This window comes from Furipterus horrens, unplaced genomic scaffold (assembly GCF_987537825.1).
Source record: "Furipterus horrens unplaced genomic scaffold, mFurHor1.1.pri manual_scaffold_7, whole genome shotgun sequence".
Lineage (NCBI taxonomy): Eukaryota > Metazoa > Chordata > Mammalia > Chiroptera > Furipteridae > Furipterus > Furipterus horrens.
In genome coordinates, this window is record NW_028327177.1 from 22297191 (window position 1) to 22316696 (window position 19506).

Below are 19506 nucleotides of genomic sequence, written 5' to 3' on the forward strand. Positions count from 1 at the left end.
TGCCCACTGCTAGCAATCTGTCCACGCCCCCTACTCCGCCCTCCAAAGGATTTCAAAGATGGAGGCTAACCCGCTTTCCCTGTTCACCCACCTCCATGGAGATCGAAAGGGGACCTCGCCCACCCCAGACGGTTCCGCAGGAAGACAGGATCCTTGCAGACCAAGAGCAAGCAATACTGACCACAGTGTCTAGGATGGGGGGGGGGGGCTTCTTAGGGTTTGAAGTGTCTTTCTCCCCTCGCTCGCCTACTTCTGCTAAAGCCGTGGCCATTTTCTGGGTGCCTGCCTCCTGCGGAGCAGGCCTGTCTGCTGCTAACGGGAGCTCTCCGCGAAGCGGTGGAGGAGACTGCTTTGGGGCCTTCCTTCTGTGTGTTGGGGGGTGGCGGGGAAGACAGGGGGTGGAAGGCAAGACCTCCCGTGTCCTGGCTTATGCTGGACGGGACAGGAAGGGGACCCATGTCAGTGAGAACTAGCTGCCTCTCTTTGCCTCAAAAACAAAATTATTCCTGGGGAGATAAAAACCTATATTGTATACCATGTTATGCTTATAAGACAACACTTTCACCCATATTTAATAAGAACAGGAATTATGTAGGTTAAAAACAAAACACTTCATGTCTATTTTATAGACAAGAGATCGAGGCTTAGCAATGAACCCAAGTTTGCACCTTAACTTCCCATTTGTAAATTTTTTGCACTCTGCTTTAAGAACAAATAAAAATAAAGATCCATGTTCTATTAAAAACATTTTCAATTTCCAGGAAAAATCCACCACATAAAGGTAAAAAGACAAATGTGAATGTGGTTGTGCAAGAGAAATAAAAATTAAAACATTCAATACTGTCAACTAGAGCAATTTTTGTCAATTTTCTAGCTTAGGAGATTAAAAATTTAGTAAGACTATACCACTATAAACAAAATAAAGGATATACATATATATATATTTTTCTTTCATGACTTTGACAAAAACAGAGTGGGTTGTGAGCCAAATTTACTTTATGTTTGTTTGTAAGGCTTAATTTCATATTTTTAAATTTTATTGTAAAGAAACTAGGAGATGTAGAAAAAAATTGTAGGGATTTGAGAAGGAGCCCCAATAATATACACCAGTCACACCCTCCTAAGTGCTAACTAAGACAAAGAGAAGTAGGCAGATGGGACGGGAAATGTCAGCTTTATCACTTATGAGCTGTTGGATGATGTGACTTAGGTGGGAGGTGCCGTTGGTTCCTGATAATGTATCCTGAACAGATTCACCCACAAGCAGGACCCAAGACATGAATTTGTAAGTCACTTATTTGGAAATTAATCTAAGCGGAAGTATGGGGAGCAAGACAGGGAATACATTCTAAAGCCAGTAATCCCTGTGCGCAGCCTGAGCTCAGCCCCTTGGAGAGCTCTGGGAGAAAGCACAGAACACACCTCTGAGAGCTCTCTCGGCTTAGCGTCTCTGAAGCTGGCATGTGCATTCATCAGCTCCCACTCCATCCTTCTTTTAGAGCTGCCTCTAGGGACACCAACTCTAGGGTGCTTCCAGCCTGTCTGTGCACAGGCCAAGCAGCCCCCTGTGCAGGAGACTTACTCCGACAGAACTCATAGGTATAATAAGCAACCTTTGCCTAGAGAGGTGAACTTTGGGAAGAGAAAGGTGGGTCAGCCACAGCATTTGCTACACCCATCGAGTTGCAGGTAGCTCTGCCCAACATAGGGCCTTTCCAACAGGGCACTTAGCATTAAGCTGACCACATGACCAAGAGCGGACCAGATCTAGGCTTTCCTAAGGAAAAAGGAGAAAGGGCCTGAGCCGCGCATGCTCAGTTCCTCACCCAAACTCACATCAGGTAAAGTGTAAGTGAGGGGGCAAGAGGGACCAGGAGTGAACTGTAATGGAGCTAGGGAAGAAAGGGGCCTCACCCCAACAATAGTAATCCTGGGTGACAATTTTAGCAGGTGAGAAGTAGCTAGAAAAATTATGTAGAATGTCTTCACTCGCCTTTTCACCTCTTGTTACCAAAAAGAAATCTGGGCAAGATACTTTTTCTGGTTTGACTTAGGTTTCACTGAATTATTGGCGCATTTCTATATAAATAATAGAGGGAATAATTAGGTTGCTAGAGGTCCAAAAATAAATACATTTAACAGAAAGTCAAATGGCTTAAAAGTTACTTTCAGACATTAGTATATATCCTCTAATGGAGAATTCAAAATCACATCCCAGTAACTGGGTAGTAAAATCAGCTTACTTTAAAATATTTTTATAACCCCCACATACCAAGTAAATTGAATTTCAAAGGCGAGGAGTAGGCAAAAAGAAAAAAAAATACTATGAATAGCAAAATAGCCTGGTAAATAAGTTGTCAGAGAAAAATAAAAGTTTTTATAAGTTTATAGCATACTTATGCTAGATCCTAAATAACGTCTGGATGTGGCAGACCAACATATACCATCAACTTATTTTATTAGCAAAGGGAAAGTTGTCTTACACAAAGTATATATGGCAGCCCAGTGTGCATAAATATGTATATATATATATATATATAAGGTACATGTGTTTGTGTACATGTGTTTGTGTGTATATACTGATAACCTGTTGGTTGAAGGTGAAATAATGGCCTTTGGCAAATTTTGGTTCTGTAGAGCTATAAAGTTCCCATAATGAAAGCAAGTGTGTGCTATGAGAGACTGTGGACCCCCTTTGGGGGCCAAAGAGAACATATTCATTTATCCCTCATTCATTCTGCAGTGACTGAATACCTACTTGGCGTATTGAAGATTGGGGGGTGTGGCAGAATAGAGGTTGTATTAGTTGCTGCATAATTAATTAACCCATATGCAACAGCCTAAAACAATGAAAATTTATTTCCTCCGAGTTGCTGAGTGTCGGGAATCTGTGGGAGGCTTAGTTGGGTGGATCTGGCTCAGGGTCTCTCATGAGGTTACAGTTAAGCTATCAGCCGGGGATACATCATCTGAAGTGTTAACTGGCTGGAGAATCTGCTTCCAGGATCACTCATGGGACTGTGCCCAGAGTCCTCAGTTACTCAGCGCATGGACGTCTCCGTAGGACTGCTCACAGCATGGCAGCTGGCATCCCTAGAAGCATATGGTCACAGAGGAAGAGAGAGCAACCAAGAAGGAAGCCAACCTGGCTCTCTCTTTAGTTACATGTGTACTTGGAGCCTTGAGTCACCATGGAAGAAATCCTGCTATCCCAAACCCCAGCTGTGGCAGCCCTTGGCAAGGTCACACAGACCCAGAGAAAGACACCAGGAAGCCCCCTCTGAGGCAGCCACTGACGGAGGGTAAGCCCACCCGAGGACCTGAGCCAGAACCACCTCTCTGAGCGCAGCCCCCTCTCAGCACTATCAGAGATAAGAAGTGATTGTTAGGGGTTCTGAGCCACTACTTTAGAGGGGATTGTTCCGCAGTAGCAGATAACCTGAGACAGATCTCATGAAGAGTAAAAGCTCCTTCAACTTCACCTAACCAGAAAGAGGGATTAAAAGCTAGTTTGTTTACAAAGACACCAGTGTTTTCAGACATTTTAGAAGGGTTTGGTGACTGAAAGCCAGTGATTTCATCCTTCTGACTTCTTCTCCCCCCTTAACACCCAGGCCCCTCCCTGCTCTTGTTCTTATGCAGACATTCGACTCTGTCAAACCTTCGTCACAACACAAATCAAACACCACTTTCTAATCCCTCAGTTTGGAAACTCCAGTAGCTCTTACCTTCAGAAACAACTATTTTGAAGGAGAAAGTTACCAAATGACTCTGAGGAAACGTTTTTCTGGAAGAGGACCGCAACAACATTGTCATTTTCAATACAGCATTAATATCTCTCATTAGCCTCTTGTTTTCTTAATGTAATGTGTAAATACTCATGGGTGCCACTTTTTAATCATCGTTCCAGGTGTTTTACTTATTGAAAGACAACGAATGCAGGTAATTATCAACAATGCATTTATGCCCCAGATCTAATTTACAGGAGGCCACCTGTGCAGGTAGGGAAGCACCTTCAGGAAAAACAAGCACAATGAGACCAACCCTCACCCCCTACCTCCCACCCGCCACCCCCACCCCAAACCCCCCAGCCCCAGGACACTATCATCAACATGGGAAGGCAACAGGGGTTGGTGGCAGCCAGCAAAATGAATTACAGGGACTGGGAGGGAAAGGTGGAGTGGAAGAAAGTGAAATAACATTAACTATTTGTCCATAAATCTGTGGCTGCACCCTACACAGACACTAGTGTTCCACATGTCACATGTACTAAAGATGAATTAAGTGACTCACATTGGTTTTCTACAGGTACCAAAAACCAACTCATCTTTGCTGTAAGACCACTGCCTGAGTGTTTGATTCACCCTGTAGGTCTGAGGCCTCTGCTGCAGGATTTTGGCATTTGCATATTGGCCTTTAGCTCCAGACCAGCTCTGCCATCAGTTACAAATTCGCTATGGGGATGTGGCCATGAATTACCTTGTTGGGTTCAGTTACTTTGCAAGTCAACTCCTGGGTCTTCATACCAAACCAAAGAGCTTCCCTAACACTATCTTACTTCCTAACAAAAGAATTCCAGTTAGGCTAATTGAATACAGTAGTCCCTTGTTATATCACAGTTCACTTATCGTGGCCTCACTGTATCGCAGGATTTAAAAAAATATTATATTTAATTATCGTGGGTTTTTCGCTATATCACGGGATTTTGCAGTATTGTATATATATGTTGTTAAAGTTACGTAGGTTTAAGAGTGTAGAATAAATTTAAGGTTTCTACTTCGCGGGGGGCCTGGAACATAATACCCACGATAAGTGAGGGAATACTGTAACTAATTAACAAAAGGGTGTTATTGCATGACTTCTCAACAAATGCAGTTCCTTTGACCTTGGCCTTAATCTGCACGTCTGAGGGCATAACCTATGTAGTTGTGGCTTTCAATTTCAACAATACCTAGAGATACTTTTAGAAAATGCTGATGCTCAAGTTGCCCCAGACCAATTATATTAAAATTACTAGGGCAAGGGTTCAGGCATTGCTAGTTTTTAAAGTTATCTCATGATTCAAAATGTGCAACTAGGTGAATTTCTGCTTTATATCATGTTTATGCACAATAAATCCTCACAGTTACCAGAATTAGCATTGTATTATATATACAAGGCAGGACAAATATATCTCCAAAAGGCCTTGACAATGAGTATCTTTATTCATATTTCTTGAAAAGTGAGAGAGAAAATTATGGAGCATAAAATATAGCAAAATATGCTTACAAATACTGTCTCCCTTAAATCCTACATTACAGAATAGCAATGTCTCTATATTCTCCCTGCTCTTTCAAAAACACCATCTCTCAAAGACTCAGCCTACTTAGGATTTCCCATTCCTCTCTTCTTTTTCAATTCCATAAACCCATTTCTGCCACATAGAAATAGCTTCTGTCCCTTTAAGATGTCATCAGTCATCCATATTTTTTATTTTTCCTGTCCAGAACCTTCAATTTCTTAATTTTAGTAATAAAAAGCACTTTTCCTTGGTAAATCACTCCGTCCTTCTTGGAAGTGTTGCAGATGTCACTGGGGCTCAGGACTGAGCACGAGACCTGGCCAGTCACCTGCAATCCACAGGGGTCTATTCAGGATAAGCACGCGTCTCAGCTAGACCGATTAGAGGCAATGGAACAGTTTCCAAATTGCTTATGCTATTAGACAAGAGGCTTTCTCTTTCTTCTAAGAATACCAGCCTTACAAATATACATCCCTAACTACCAAGAGTAAGTGTGAGAAGTCTTCAAATGACGCCAACTACAAAGAAACAGAACTTAGGGGTAGAAAGCAGGTGCAGCTGGAGTGACAACACCACTAAAGAAGGTTAATCCCAAGGCTACTGAGCTTTTGATGAAAACCAGCTGAGCTTCAAAAAAAAAAAAAAAAAAACAAAAAAAAAACTACCGTGCTTCACTAATAGAAGACAAGATATTCTCAACTGTATTAAATTAGGTCTCTGTCCCTTGAAACTGAAAGAGTCGTTTAACACAGAAACCAGTAGTTAGAAATAGGGTATTATAAATAAGAGTCCATCAAATGTTGGATTACTGAGCTCTGATGTGGTGGATAGGAGTAACTAAGGTAAGAAACTGGAAATATCTGTTACAAGGTGGTTGAACAATCCCCTATCAAGCCTGGAGATAGAGATAATATGCCTAACAAGGCTGGAATATTAGAAAATTTTGCAGAAAAACACTAGAATGGAGGGATATATTGTTTACCCCTTGCAACCACTACTAAGCTCCATCAAGAAATTAATTTCTTTGACAAAGAACTTCTATGCACACCAGTCCATCTGGAAATGAAGAGAAGAAAATCAAACCTTGCTAAGACCTTTTCTGTATACAACTTTGCAGATGTTTTGAATTCCGTTCCTCTTTTCACTTGCAGGGTTAGAGATACAAACTCTACCTCAGGATAAAGTTGGAATTGTGGCTAAAAGCAGAGTGGGAGATAAGATACCAAGAGAAAGCAACAGCTTTCTCCCTTAGGCATATTGTAAGCACCTCAACCTATGAACTCTCTATCTGAAGAGGAGAAAAAAAAAAAAAAACCCAAGCAAAAGAGCCAGTCCTTAGACTATAGGCTGGGGACCAGGGAAAGATGAGATGGGAGTTTTGAGCTGTTTTGACAGAGGCCAGTCAGAAGAGTATTAAGCTGATCTCTGCACAAATGTGCAGAGCCCACAGCCTTTAGCGCCAGAGGACCAGAATCTAAATTCTGGGGCACTGACTTGACAAGAGAATTAACTTCGTCTTTACTAAAATTGACTGGCAGCAAATAGATCCCAAACCTACTAAGCTTTTAAGGGAATTGTGTTTGCAGAGAATCCCCAGTCTACAGAACATACCTATTGCTCTGTAGTTTTTTCTGTTTTCAGTTAGCAGTGCAACTTGGGAAGAGGTTCATACCAGAGACTACTGGCTTAACCCTCTGTTTTTAAATCCTGCAAACAGCATTTCTTTGTATGAAGATTTTACAGTGTATCAACTTCACTACTGCTGACCGCTAACTACTACCTGATTTACAGATATAACAAACGCTGCATTGAGTATTCTTGACTGTATGATGAAAATAGGTTTTTCTCTAAAACGCAAACCTAGTTCTCTAGGAAGGATTACCATAGCCTAGCCAAAAACTTCCGGAAACTCAAACAAGCATTAATTTCATAAGTGAGTTGACAGACATCTTAACCATGAGTTTTGTGCTTCAGTCCCCATCTGAGAATCTCAGAAATATCCTCTCTTATGCTTCAACTCGAGATGCCAGCGATGAAGAGAACAAGCCCCGGGAACAGTGCACATAAGGCCTGACCTTTGTGATGATGTTCAAGCAGCCCACTCGCACCCTGATTCTTTCTTTCTGCTCGGCTTTGTCAAAGCTCCACGCTTCCCTACTTGCCCGGAGCACGTTTGCTTTTCATTTGCTTGTGGCTTAGAAAGCCACAGATGTGGGTGGGTGGCAGGAACTCAGCACTTTGTTTCCTTAGTGATAAAGACCGCCATCAACGGCACACAGATGGCTCCTATTAAAGCAAATGGAAGGCACGTGTCTAATTTGGAGGGCAAAATTGGCAAAACTGAAACAGCTGAAACTATTGACCCTTTGTTTTCAAGGGGTGCTATGTGAGGTGAATAGTTCAGTCTCTTTTTCTAACCTGTTTATATGACTTCCTCATTGTATAATGTTCGTTTCTTTCTACCTCTGTTCACACATGGTAGGATTTCCCTCAGATTTTTCTTGGCTCAGTATGTCCTTCTTTCTCATTATGAAAGAAGAAACCTAGGAATGCCATTTTAAATGGAATCTATAAACACCCATGACAAACGATAACCCTCCAGTGCCAACAGAAACTAGGTGACCTGTTGCAGGAAGACAGATCTCTGGGTAGGGGCATTCTCATGCCCTCCACCCAGGTGGCATCCCATGACTCAGGAGACGATGAGCAACTCTTGTCTCCGCCTTCAGCTTTAGGCTGTCGAGGCCACTGAGTCGTGGAATCCTGGGTAAAACAGGTTCTGTTGTGTACTCCATATGCTTCGTTGTTAATGAAGTCTTAAAATGGAGCTGGCCTTGAGGATTAATGTGTTTGCCTTGCTTCCCTGGTAGGTGCTAGCTAAACCAGGAGTTACCCTGGCTGCATTTTACATATTAATGATACTTTGTAAGAATTCTTTCACTTGTAAAATTCTTCTGTTGTTGGCTGGAATGTCACACCCCCTGTTCTGGTAGCTTTTGAAATCCTAATAAAAAGAGGATGAGGCTTCCCGCTCTCAGCTGTTGGTCAGAGCGAGCCACAGTCCTCTGTTTGTTACTGGCCAATAATCCTGCCTGCTGGATTTATTTCAGTGTCCGAGATCATAAGCAACACTCCAGTGACCAATTATTAGTATATTTTAGAGGGGAATCAAATATCTAATTGGGACAGTAGTTGAATGTAAGATTCCTTTTGCCCTCAAGTGTCTATGAGTCATGGGTTAATTCTGTGAACATATTTTAAGCATTTCAATACGCCAATTACTGGTAGAATCTGGACATACAAAACAAAGACAATTTCTATTTCCAAGGAGTTCACATTCTAGAGAGGACAGTCAGGAAAACTGTCTCTCACAGGAAACCATGAAAACCTTGAGGGCAGAGAAAACAGTGTTATTTGTTGTCATGTTGTCAGTATTCAATATATGTTATATGACACAGATAATTGCAACAGGTATGAATGAGGAAGGCAAAGACTGACAGTGGAAACATAGATCTGAAAGTTAAAAGAACGGTTCAAATTTGGATGGAGGGTTATGCGTCATTACCATAGAGATGTCAGCAGAAATGTAAAAATGGAGGAGACTTCCCAGGAAGAATATGTGAAGTGTGGCCAGCATTGGGGAAGCTGACCTCTGAGGAACAGCTAACGGGCAAGGAATCACCATGACATAACCGAAGATGTGGGATGGGTACCGTGAAGAGTAATGTCCTAGAAGTCAAGAGAATGTGTCTTACTCTGTTCCGGTTATAGCAAAAATGCCATCAACTAGGTGGCTTAGCAACAACAGAAGTGTAAAGTCCAAGATCAAAGCACTGATAGATTGAGCATCTGGTGAGGGTCCTCTTCCTTGTTCCCAGATGGTCATCTTTTCACTGTCTGCCTGTGGTAGAAGATGGGAGGGAGCTCGCCGGGACTTACTTTATAAGGGCACTAATTCCATTTATAAGCACCCCACCTTCATTACCTAATCAGCTTCTAAAGGCCCCATCTCCTAATACTATCACTTTGGGAGTTAGGATATTAATGTATGAATTATTGAGGGGACGTTCAGACCATAGCAGAGAGTTTCAAGAAGGGTGTTACCAAAAATAAAAAGAAGCTACAGAGTATAGACATAATTTACAGACTAAAAGGTGCCCATTTAATGAAAAGAATTAGAAAATAATGAAGTTAAAATAGGCCAAAATTGTCAAGAAGAAGCAACCTAGAAACAGGAAACAAATAAACCCAGGAGAATAAGGAAAGGCTTCACTTTGTCCACCTTTTGGATCGAAGCTTCCTTCACGTCCCTCCACAGAACTTAGCACAAAGATGATCAAGGTATTTTCCCAATTCAGGTATGTTATAAGTTGGACAAAAGATATTGTATCATTAAAACAAAATACCAATGGTCTTTCCTGGTTTCCAGGAAAAAAAAAAATTTACAGGATGATGTGTTCTCAAAGGCATCTTCGTCTCTCACATGTCGGTCTACATACACTGTTGGTGCCCAGTCCATCCCGCACTTCTGCTATCAAGTGTTAGAGGCTAAAAATGAGAGGAAGTAAAAAGTAATAAATATTAAAGAGGAAAACCTAGGAAGAAGATAACCATGTTGATTTGATGACTTTATATTTCATGGATAATTGTGCTCAAGATTGTAATTTTATGTTATTAACCTCAAGTATGTTCTTAGTTCATATAATGGAATTAATCCTGTCCATTTTTTTCATGGTGTTATAAAAAGTACCATGAAAAATAGTTTTGTTTGGTTTTTTCTTTTACCCAGAAAAATTTGGGCACTCTATCTCCCAAACAAATCTGCAACCTATTGGCCTAACACATTAATTTGCATGCTGTTTATATATATTCCTGCAGTAAAACTCAGAGGAACAATGGTTCCGTGGGGTCCTGAAACTGAAGAAATTATGGCAAAGTCCAGGCCAAACTTAATATTCACCACTTACTTTAAAATTTTATTTATTTATTTTAGAGCAAGAGTGAAAGGGGGTGAGGGAAGAGAGACAGAGGAGAGAAGAAAGAGGAGTGCGAGAGAATGAGAGAAAAACACAGATCTGTTGTTCCACTTATTGATGCATTCATTGGTTGATTTTTGTATGTGCCCTGACTGGGGATTGAACCCACAACCTTGGCATATCGAAATGACTAACTGAGCTACGTAGCCCCACCTACATTCATTGCCAGAAATCTTAGAGTGAGTGTAAAAATGCAGCAGCTCTCTCCTTTGTGCCTAAAGGAAGATGATTATTGCCAAGGCCATAAATTATCCTAGACTGGGAAGTGAGACTCTCGGGAGAGGCTGGAGAAGCTAGATAACTGAAGAGAAGAATGGATATTTTAAGAAGTAGTACTGTTTACCTAGGAATACCCTTAAGAGATACAAGACCAGGTCTTGTATCTCTTAAGGGTATTCCTAGGTATTTTATTTTATTTTTCTTGTTGCTGTAGTAAATGGTATTTTCTTTTTTGCTTCTGTGTCTGATATTTTATTGTTGGTGTACAGAAATGCCTTAGGTTTCTGTATATTTATTGTGCACCCTGCTATTTTGCCAAATTCACTTACTATATCGAGTAGTGTTTTAGTGGAGTTTATAGGGTTTTCTAGGTATTCTATCCTGTCATCTGCAAACAGTGATAGTTTTACTTCTTCTTTCCCAATTTGGTTGCCTTTTATTTCTTTGTCTTGTCTGATCGCTGTGGCTACGACTTCCAACACTATGTTGAATAGAATTTAGGTGAGTGGACAGCCTTGTCTACTTGCTGATTTCAGGGGGAATGCTTTCAGTTTTTGTCCATTGAGTATGATGTTGGCTTCAGGCTTCTCATAGATAGCCTTCATTATGTTAAGGTATGCTCCCTTTATTCCCATTTTGCTGAGTGTTTTCATCATAGATGAGTGTTGCACTTTATCAAATGCTTTTTCTGCATCTATGGACATGATCATGTGATTTTTGTCTTTCATTTTGTTTAGGTGATGTATTATATTTATAGATTTACAAGTACTAAACCATCCTTGCATCCCTGGGATGAATCCCACTTGATCGTGGTGTATGATCTTTTAGATGTATTGCCGGATCCTGTTTGACAAAATTTTATTGAGGATTTTAGCATCTATGTTCATCAGTGATATTGGCCTGTAGTTTTCTCTCTTTGTTGTGTCTTGACGTGGTTTTGGGATTAGGGTAATACTGGTTTCATAGGACAAGCCTGTTCTGGCAGAATATTGCATTACATGGAAAATGGTAAATACACATACACAACATGTATTGGAATGGCAAAAGAAAGCTATAAAACACTTGTTATAATGATGCTCAAGGAACATAGTGAGGACCTCAACAGCATACAAATGATCCTGTCAGAAATGAAGGATACACTAATTGAAATAATACACAATTTACAGGGAAACCACAGTAGAGTGATGCAGCCTAAAATTAAATCAATGGTATGGAATACAAGGAAGCAAAAAAACAACCAATCAGAACAAGATGAAAAAGAATCCAAAAAAGTGAGGATAGCTTCTGGAACAACTTTAAGAGATCTAATATTCACATCATAGTGGTTTCAGAAGAAGAGAATGAGCAAGAAATTGGAAACTATTTGAAAAAATAATGAGTGGGAAGTTCCCTGATTTGGTGAAGGAAATAGACACGCAAGTCCCAGAAGCACAGAGAGTTGTATGCAAAGTGCCCACTCTAAGACACGTCATAATTAAAATACCAAAGGTTAAAGATAAAGCAAGAATCTTAAAAGTAAAAAGAGAAAGGGAGAAAGGAGTTTAGTTACCCACAGGGGAATTCCCACTAGACTGTCAGCTAATTTCTCTAAAGAAACTTTGCAGGCGAGAAGGTATTGGTAAGAAATATCCGAAGTCATGAAAAGGAGGAATCTACAGCCAAAACTGCTCTACCCAGCAAAGCTATCATTTTGAATTGAAGGGCAGATAAAAAGCCTCGCAGAAAATTTAAAAAAAACGAGGGGTTCATAATCATCAATTATTAGAAGAAATGTTAAAGAAACTTCTTTAAGAAAAAGAAGATCAAAACTATGAGCAATAGAAAGGCAAAAAATACAAATTTGTTAACAATTGAATCTAAAAAACAAACGTAGCAAACAAGGAAAGCAGAGATTGAATTAAGGATCCAGATAACGTTCTGGTGGTTGCCAGATGTGAGGGGGGTTTGAGGGAATGCGTGAAGAGGTAGGGGATTAAGAAATACAAATAAGTAGTGACAGAGTAACCATGGGGCTGTAAATGACCGTGTAGAACATGGAGTAGACAAAGAACTTGTGCATGACCCATGGACATGAACAATGGTTAGGGACTGCCTGAGGAAGTGTGGAGTGTTGGATAGAGAGGATGTAAAGTGGGAAAAAGCAGAACGACTGTAATAGCCTAATTAATAAAATACAATTTAAAAAATATCAAAAATAAAACTTATTTATAATTTATAATAAATTGTAATAATAAATCACACCAAAAGAAAATAAAGAAAAATCAAAGTAAGAAAAAGTTATAGGGGTGGAAGAAAACAAATTCTGGTAGGAGAGGCTGTACAGGTTTAACAAGTGGCTCTAGATGTGGCCCTGAGACATTTCTAAGACACAGCTCTGCTGCTGCTGTTGCTAAAACCAGAGCAGGTACAAGAGAGGGATATTCAGGCAGGGTCCCTGGACTGATCAGGAAGTAAAGTCACGTCTCTTGTCTGAGTAGTCCCTCAGGGTAGGGGACCCAGGCAGCGACCTCACTTCTTGAAGTCATAGACCTTAAGAACTTGGAACCCCGGTAGCGAGACAGCAAAATTCTAAAGCTGCCCCTAACTGACTCACTTTGGCTACAGAGTTGGGACAGACAACATGTCCCTTTGTTGTCCCCCAATTCCTTGACGCCAAAACTCAAAAAGGCAGAAATATGAGTTTGGACCAGCGCAGAAAGCTTTGGCCTGTTTCAAAGAAGAACTCACAGGTAACACAGAAACGCTCAGGGTGGTTTTCTTTGGGCCAGGCCACCACTCAGATCCCACCTGGGCTGATCTATGTCAACTTCGTGTGTGTGTGTGTGTGTGTGTGTGTGTGTGTGTGTGTGAGTGTGTGTGGTTGTGGAGCAAGTGCGAGAACCAAATGGTTGGAGACAATCAAATTAGAATTTAAAGAGCCTTTATTAGCTGGCTAGCGACTGCCCACCCGTCCACAAGCCGGACTTAGGTGGACAGCCCCGACGTTAGGGATTGGGGTTTTATAAAACCTTTCGGGTGCATGAACTTGGACAGAAATGCAGCTTGTACAGACAAAAATTTTCCACTATTTTCCAGGTCATTGCTCAAAGGAATAGGTCACTGCTCAAAGGAATAACAGTTAGGTTAAGTTCCTTGTTCTGCTTGGTCGGAGCATGCAACTGAGGGGGTCTGGTTCCCGTGACCCAGGTTCAGCTGATTACCCTACTGGCTGGACATCTAAGAAATACCCTTTAACATTCCCCACTGGTTTTATTTGGGGATTCAAATCCTTGAGTCCTAGGTGTTTAAAGGATGATATTGTGACCTTAGGACCAAAACTCTTCTAGGCCCTTATGGAATGAAGCCCCTGTATAATTCCCCTTCTTAGACTTAAGACCCTTTATTTTATAGAGGACACTGGGCGAAGGTCTCATGCTTTTCTAGCTGCTTCAAGCTGAACATGGTCGTCGTCCTACCTCCCCTTGGGTCTAGGGATTTCTTTTTTTTTTTTTTTATGTTTTTTATTGATTATATTGTTACAACAGTTCCAATTTTCTCCCCTTTGTTCCCCTCCCCCCAGCACCCCTCTCCCCCAGCAATCCCCCCCAAGTCCATACCCCTGGTTCATAAAAATTAACTATCCCCCCCCCTCTCAAATATTAGGACCCTTTGTAATCTTGTAAAGGACAATGGGCGAAGGTCTCAAGCTCCTCTAGCTGCTTCAAGCTGGACATGGTCGTCGTCCTACCTACCCTTGGGTCCAGAAAACCCTAATAAGAGTGGGGGTGTGGAGGGGAGGGTGGCCTTCCCACATGGGGAAGGATCGTGCAGACTCCAGGTCAGTTGGCTGCCTCCGGTCAACGGCGTGCTTGGTTCAACAGGCTGGTGTCCTTGTTGTGTTCTGAGGGCAACAGATTTGGCGAAAAGGGTTAAAAGACATCATTCAATCCATAACTACTAGATGACAAAAGGCAGGGATTAATTTTTCAATGTTCCATATTAGGGAAAAAAAAAAAGTTTCTTTGTAAGAAGGTGTGCTAGGTACATCTCGCCTGTCCAAAACCCTTTTGCCCATTATACTTAGTTTGGGCTGAGGTAAATAGTTTAGGTTTTTCCCCCTCTCAGACCTCTGGGCCTTTTCTGTCCAAGCCATTAGGATAGAAAAGAGAAACCCGTTTTAAAGTGAAGCCCACAGACCACCCCATTCTTCCCCAACCCAGCCATTTAGTTCAGCCAAACCGTTGAGTCTCAGGAGGCAGCGCTGCAGAGAGGATTAAGTGAGGCTTATGCGTACAGATAATCACTCAGGTAATGCGATCATAGGCTTATGTCCTTTGAAAACAAAAAACACGTGTTAATTTATGTAACATAACCCGCAAACAAGTCTCTAAATCTGGAGAAGAAACTTTTAAGACGGTTAGTTGCCCTGTTTTATACTCTACTACTGATCATTGTGATTTTCCTTGAATAATAATTTTCCTCCCTAAGGTTACCCTCTTTGTCTTTAAAGGGACTACATTAAGTCCATTTTTAATTTATCCTGTTCGTTTGCATAAACATAACAAGAGCAGCAAATGATCACTTATGATCTTTAGTTCTGCTTTGCTGGAACTTACCCAAGGAATATTTGGGGTGACCTTCAGTCTGTTCTTCAGGGCACAGAAGCTGTGCCACATATCTGGCATTCATCCTTGCCTGTACACACCTGTTTTTTCCAAGTCTTTCTGGTCTTTCCTTGTGCCTTAAGGTCCCTTCTAGCCATCTTTCAGGAAAACAACCTTCGTTCCTTCCCTGGAAAGATTGCTGTGGACCGCACAACCAACCATGGTACCAGGCCTTTTATCTCACGGGCTTTTATTACCTTTGAAAGTCATTCCCAGTTCCTCAGGGCTTTCTGGTAACAATCTGAGCCCAAGTATGTTTCCTTTAGGCTTGACATTCCAGTCAAAGACTTGGTCAAAAAAAAAAAAAAAAAAGAACCTCTGTTGACAACTGGTCTTATTAGTTCTATGTAAAGGAACTTATGTCATTATTTACTTGTTTAAAATGCCAAACTCTGGAGGGATCAAATAGGGAGAAAAATATACAATGTGAAGGAAAATCTTTGTCCTAATATTCACTGAACTGGCATTTCCATTCTTCATATTTTCATTTTCCCCCCACTAAAAAATGTTGGTTTGTTTTTCCATTACAGTTGTCTCACTTTTTTAGCCCTCTTGTTTCCCTGCACCCTGTCCCTCCCCTCCCCCACATTTAGTCCCCACTCAGTTGCACCTGTCTGTGGGTCATTCATATATATATATATATTTTTTTTCAGATTTAATGTGTTTTATTGATTAAAATATTACATTTGTGCCCCTTTCCCTTCCCTCTGCTCCCCTCCACCCGGTGGCCCCCTCCCTCCAGTTGTCCCCCCCTTTTAGATTATGTCCATTAGTTGTGCTTACAGTTCCTCCCAACCTCTCTCCGTCTATTCCATTCCCTCCTACCATGATCCCCAATTCCTATATCATCTCCCTCCCTCTCCCCACTCCCCCTCCCTGTTGGCCTCCCCCCACTATGTTTCCCTTACCCACAGTTCCTTTTCCACTCTCGTTGCCTGTTTCATTTGCCTTTGTTTCATCTCCCTAGCTTCTGTTTTTAAACCAGTCCCTTTAACTTCTCATATAACAGTGGTTTGGATCTAATGAACTCTTTCAGTTTTATTTTGTCCTGGAAACACTTTCTCTGTCCTTCTATTCTGAATGACAATTTCGCTGGATAGAGTATTCGTGGTTGTAGGTTTTGGATTTTCATTACTTTGAATATTTCTTGCCAGTCCCTTCTTGTCTGTAGGGTTTCCCTTGAGAAGTCAGCTGATAGTCTAATTGGGACCCCTTTGTACATAATTCTTTTCTTCTCTCTTGCTGCTTTTAAGATTCTCTCTTTATCTTTAATTTTTGACATTTTGATTATAATGTGTCTTGGAGTGGTTCTCCCTGGGTCCAGTCTCTTGGGAACTCTCCTTGCTTCCTGGATCTGCAAGTCTATTCCCTTCCCCAAGTCTGGGAAGTTCTCCTTTATTATATTTTCACTCAATTTTTCAAGTTCTAGTTCATCTTCCTCATTCTCTGGCAAACCAATGATTCTTATGTTGGGCCTTTTATAGCTGTCCCAGAGGTTTCTGATCCTCTCATTGTTGCTTCCCATTTCCTCTCGCTGCATTGGTTGACTGCTTGTTCCTTCTCCATATTCCAGTTTGTTGAAATGGACTCTGAATTCCTCACCATCTGTCTCGTATGTGGTTTTGTTCCTTTCGTTATGAAAGTTTTTCGCTTCTTTCATATCTTTTTCCTGCTCTTTTGTGAATTCTGTAAGCCACCTGATAACAATGGCCCAGAACTGAGCCTCTGACAGGTTTCTTATCTGTTCATCTGTCAGGTTCTCTATCTGCTGCCTGGTGAGTTGTGTCACCGGGATCTCTATAGTTGCCTGCCTCATTTTGACAGATGCGTTTTGTTTTCCTGGGCCGGCTGTCGGGGGTAGGGGGCAGTGCCTGCGTACGCGTCACAAATCAGCGACCGCCGGCGCCTGTCTGTCCGCGACCTATTTCGCCGCCCTGTGGTGCTTTCTGTGGGGGCGGGGGTCCAAGATGGATTCACACAGTTATTCAGCTAGGAGACCGGGATCCGTCCTCCCGCCCCCCTGGGCCTCACTGTTCAAGGCGATGCTACGGCTGCTCCCCAGCGCCCGGAGTCGCGCAAGCCAGGGGCTTGATTGGAGTCGCGCACGCCAGGGGCTTGGTTGCCTCCAGGATTTTTCGCCGCCCCGCCCCGCCGCTCCGCAAACAGCTTTGCCTTCTTTAACTCTTACCTGCCCAAATGGCACCGCTGGTTTATAACTTCATATGTTGGGCTTCCGTGTAGCTTTATTTTCTGGAATTTCTAGTTATCCTTTGTTTTAAAGTAGTTGTATTCCACTATAGTTGTAGAGGGAGACCTAGCGTGTCCGTCTAAGCCTCCATCTTGGCCGGAAGTCCTATATATTTTTTAACTTGACCCATCCCCTTACACCTTTCTTTTCCTCCCCCCGTCCCCCTTGTTACTGTTAGTCTACTTCTTGTTTACATACCTCTGGTTCAATTTTGCTCATTTGTTTGTGTTGTTCATTAGTTTCCTGTAATAGGTGACAGCATAAGGTATTTTTCTTTTGTTGCCTGGCTTATTTCACTAAGCATAATTTTCTCTAGTTCCATCCATGTTGTTGCAAATGGTAGAAGTTCCTTCTTTCTTTCTGCTACATAGAATTCCATTGTGTAAATGTACCACAGTTTTTTGATCCACTCATCTACAGATGGGCACTTAGGTTGTTTCCAGCACTTGGCTATTGTAAATAGTGCTGCTATGAACATTGGAGTGCATAGGTTCTTTTGAATTGGTGTTTCGGGATTTTTTTGGATATAATCCTAGCAATGGAATTGCTGGTTCAAAAGGCAGTTCCATTTTTAGTTTTTTAAGGAAATTCCAAACTGTTTTCCACAGTGGCTGCACCAATCTGCATTCCCACCAGCAATGCACCAGGGTTCCCGTTTCTCCGCATCCTCTCCAGCACAAGTTGTTTGTTGATTTGTTGATGATTGCCATTTTGACTGGTGTGAGGTGGTATCTCATTGTGGTTTTAATTTGCATCTCTCTGATGGCTAGTGATGTTGAGCATACTTTCATATGTCTATGGGCCCTCTGTATGTCTTCTTTGGAGAAGTGTTTGTTCAGGTCCTTTGCCCATTTTTTAATTGGGTTGTCTGTCTTCTTGGTGTTGAGTCGTATGAGTTCTTTATATATTTTGGAGATCAATCCCTTGTCTGAGATGTCATTGGCGAATATATTTTCCCATATGGTTGGTTTCCTTTGCATCTTGCTGATGTTTTCTTTAGCTGAGCAGAAACTTCTTAGTTTGATGTAGTCCCATTTGTTTATTCTTTCCTTTATTTCCCTTGCCTTAGGAGATATATCAGTGAAAATGTTGCTACGTGGGATATCTGAAATTTTCCTGCCTATTTTTTCCTCTAGGACTTTTATGGTGTCACGGCTTACATTTAAGTCTTTGATCCATTTTGAGTTTATTCTGGTGTATGGTGTGAGCTGGTGGTCTAGTTTCATTTTTTTGCATGTCCCTGTCCAGTTCTCCCAACACCATTTGTTGAAGAGGCTCTTTTCATTCCATTTGATGTTCTTTCCCCCTTTGTCAAATATTAGTTGACCATATGAACCTGGGCTTATTTCTGGGCTCTCTATTCTGTTCCATTGATCTATATGTCTGTTTTTATGCCAGTACCAGACTGTTTTGATTACCGTGGCCTTGTAGTATAGTTTGATATCGGGTATTGTGATTCCTCCTACTGTGTTCTGCCTCAAAATTGCTGTGGCTATTCGGGCTCTTTTTTGGTTCCATATAAATTTTTGAAGTATTTGTTCTAGGTCTGTGAGATATGTTGCTGGTATTTTAATAGGGATTGCATTGAATCTATAAATTGCTTTGGGTAGTATGGACATTTTAATGATGTTGATTCTTCCCATCCATGAGCATGGTATACGCTTCCATTTATTTGTATCTTCTTTAATTTCTTTCTTCAGTGTTATGTAGTTTTCTGTGTACAGGTCTTTTACCTCTTTGGTTAAGTTTATTCCTAGTTACTTTATTTTTCTTGTTGCTATGGTAAATGGGATTTTTCTTTCAGTTTCTATCTCTGAGTTTTTATTGTTGGTGTATAAAAATGCCTTCGATTTCTTAATATTGACTTTGTATCCTGCTATTTTGCCGAATTCAGTTATTAGATTGAGTAGTTTTTTTGTGGAGTCTAAAGGATTTTCTATGTACACTATCATGTCATCTGCAAATAATGACAGTTTTACTTCCTCTTTTCCAATTTGGATGCCTTTTATTTCTCTTTCTTGTCTGATTGCTGTGGCTAGAACTTCCAAGACTATGTTGAATAGGAGTGGAGAGAGCGGA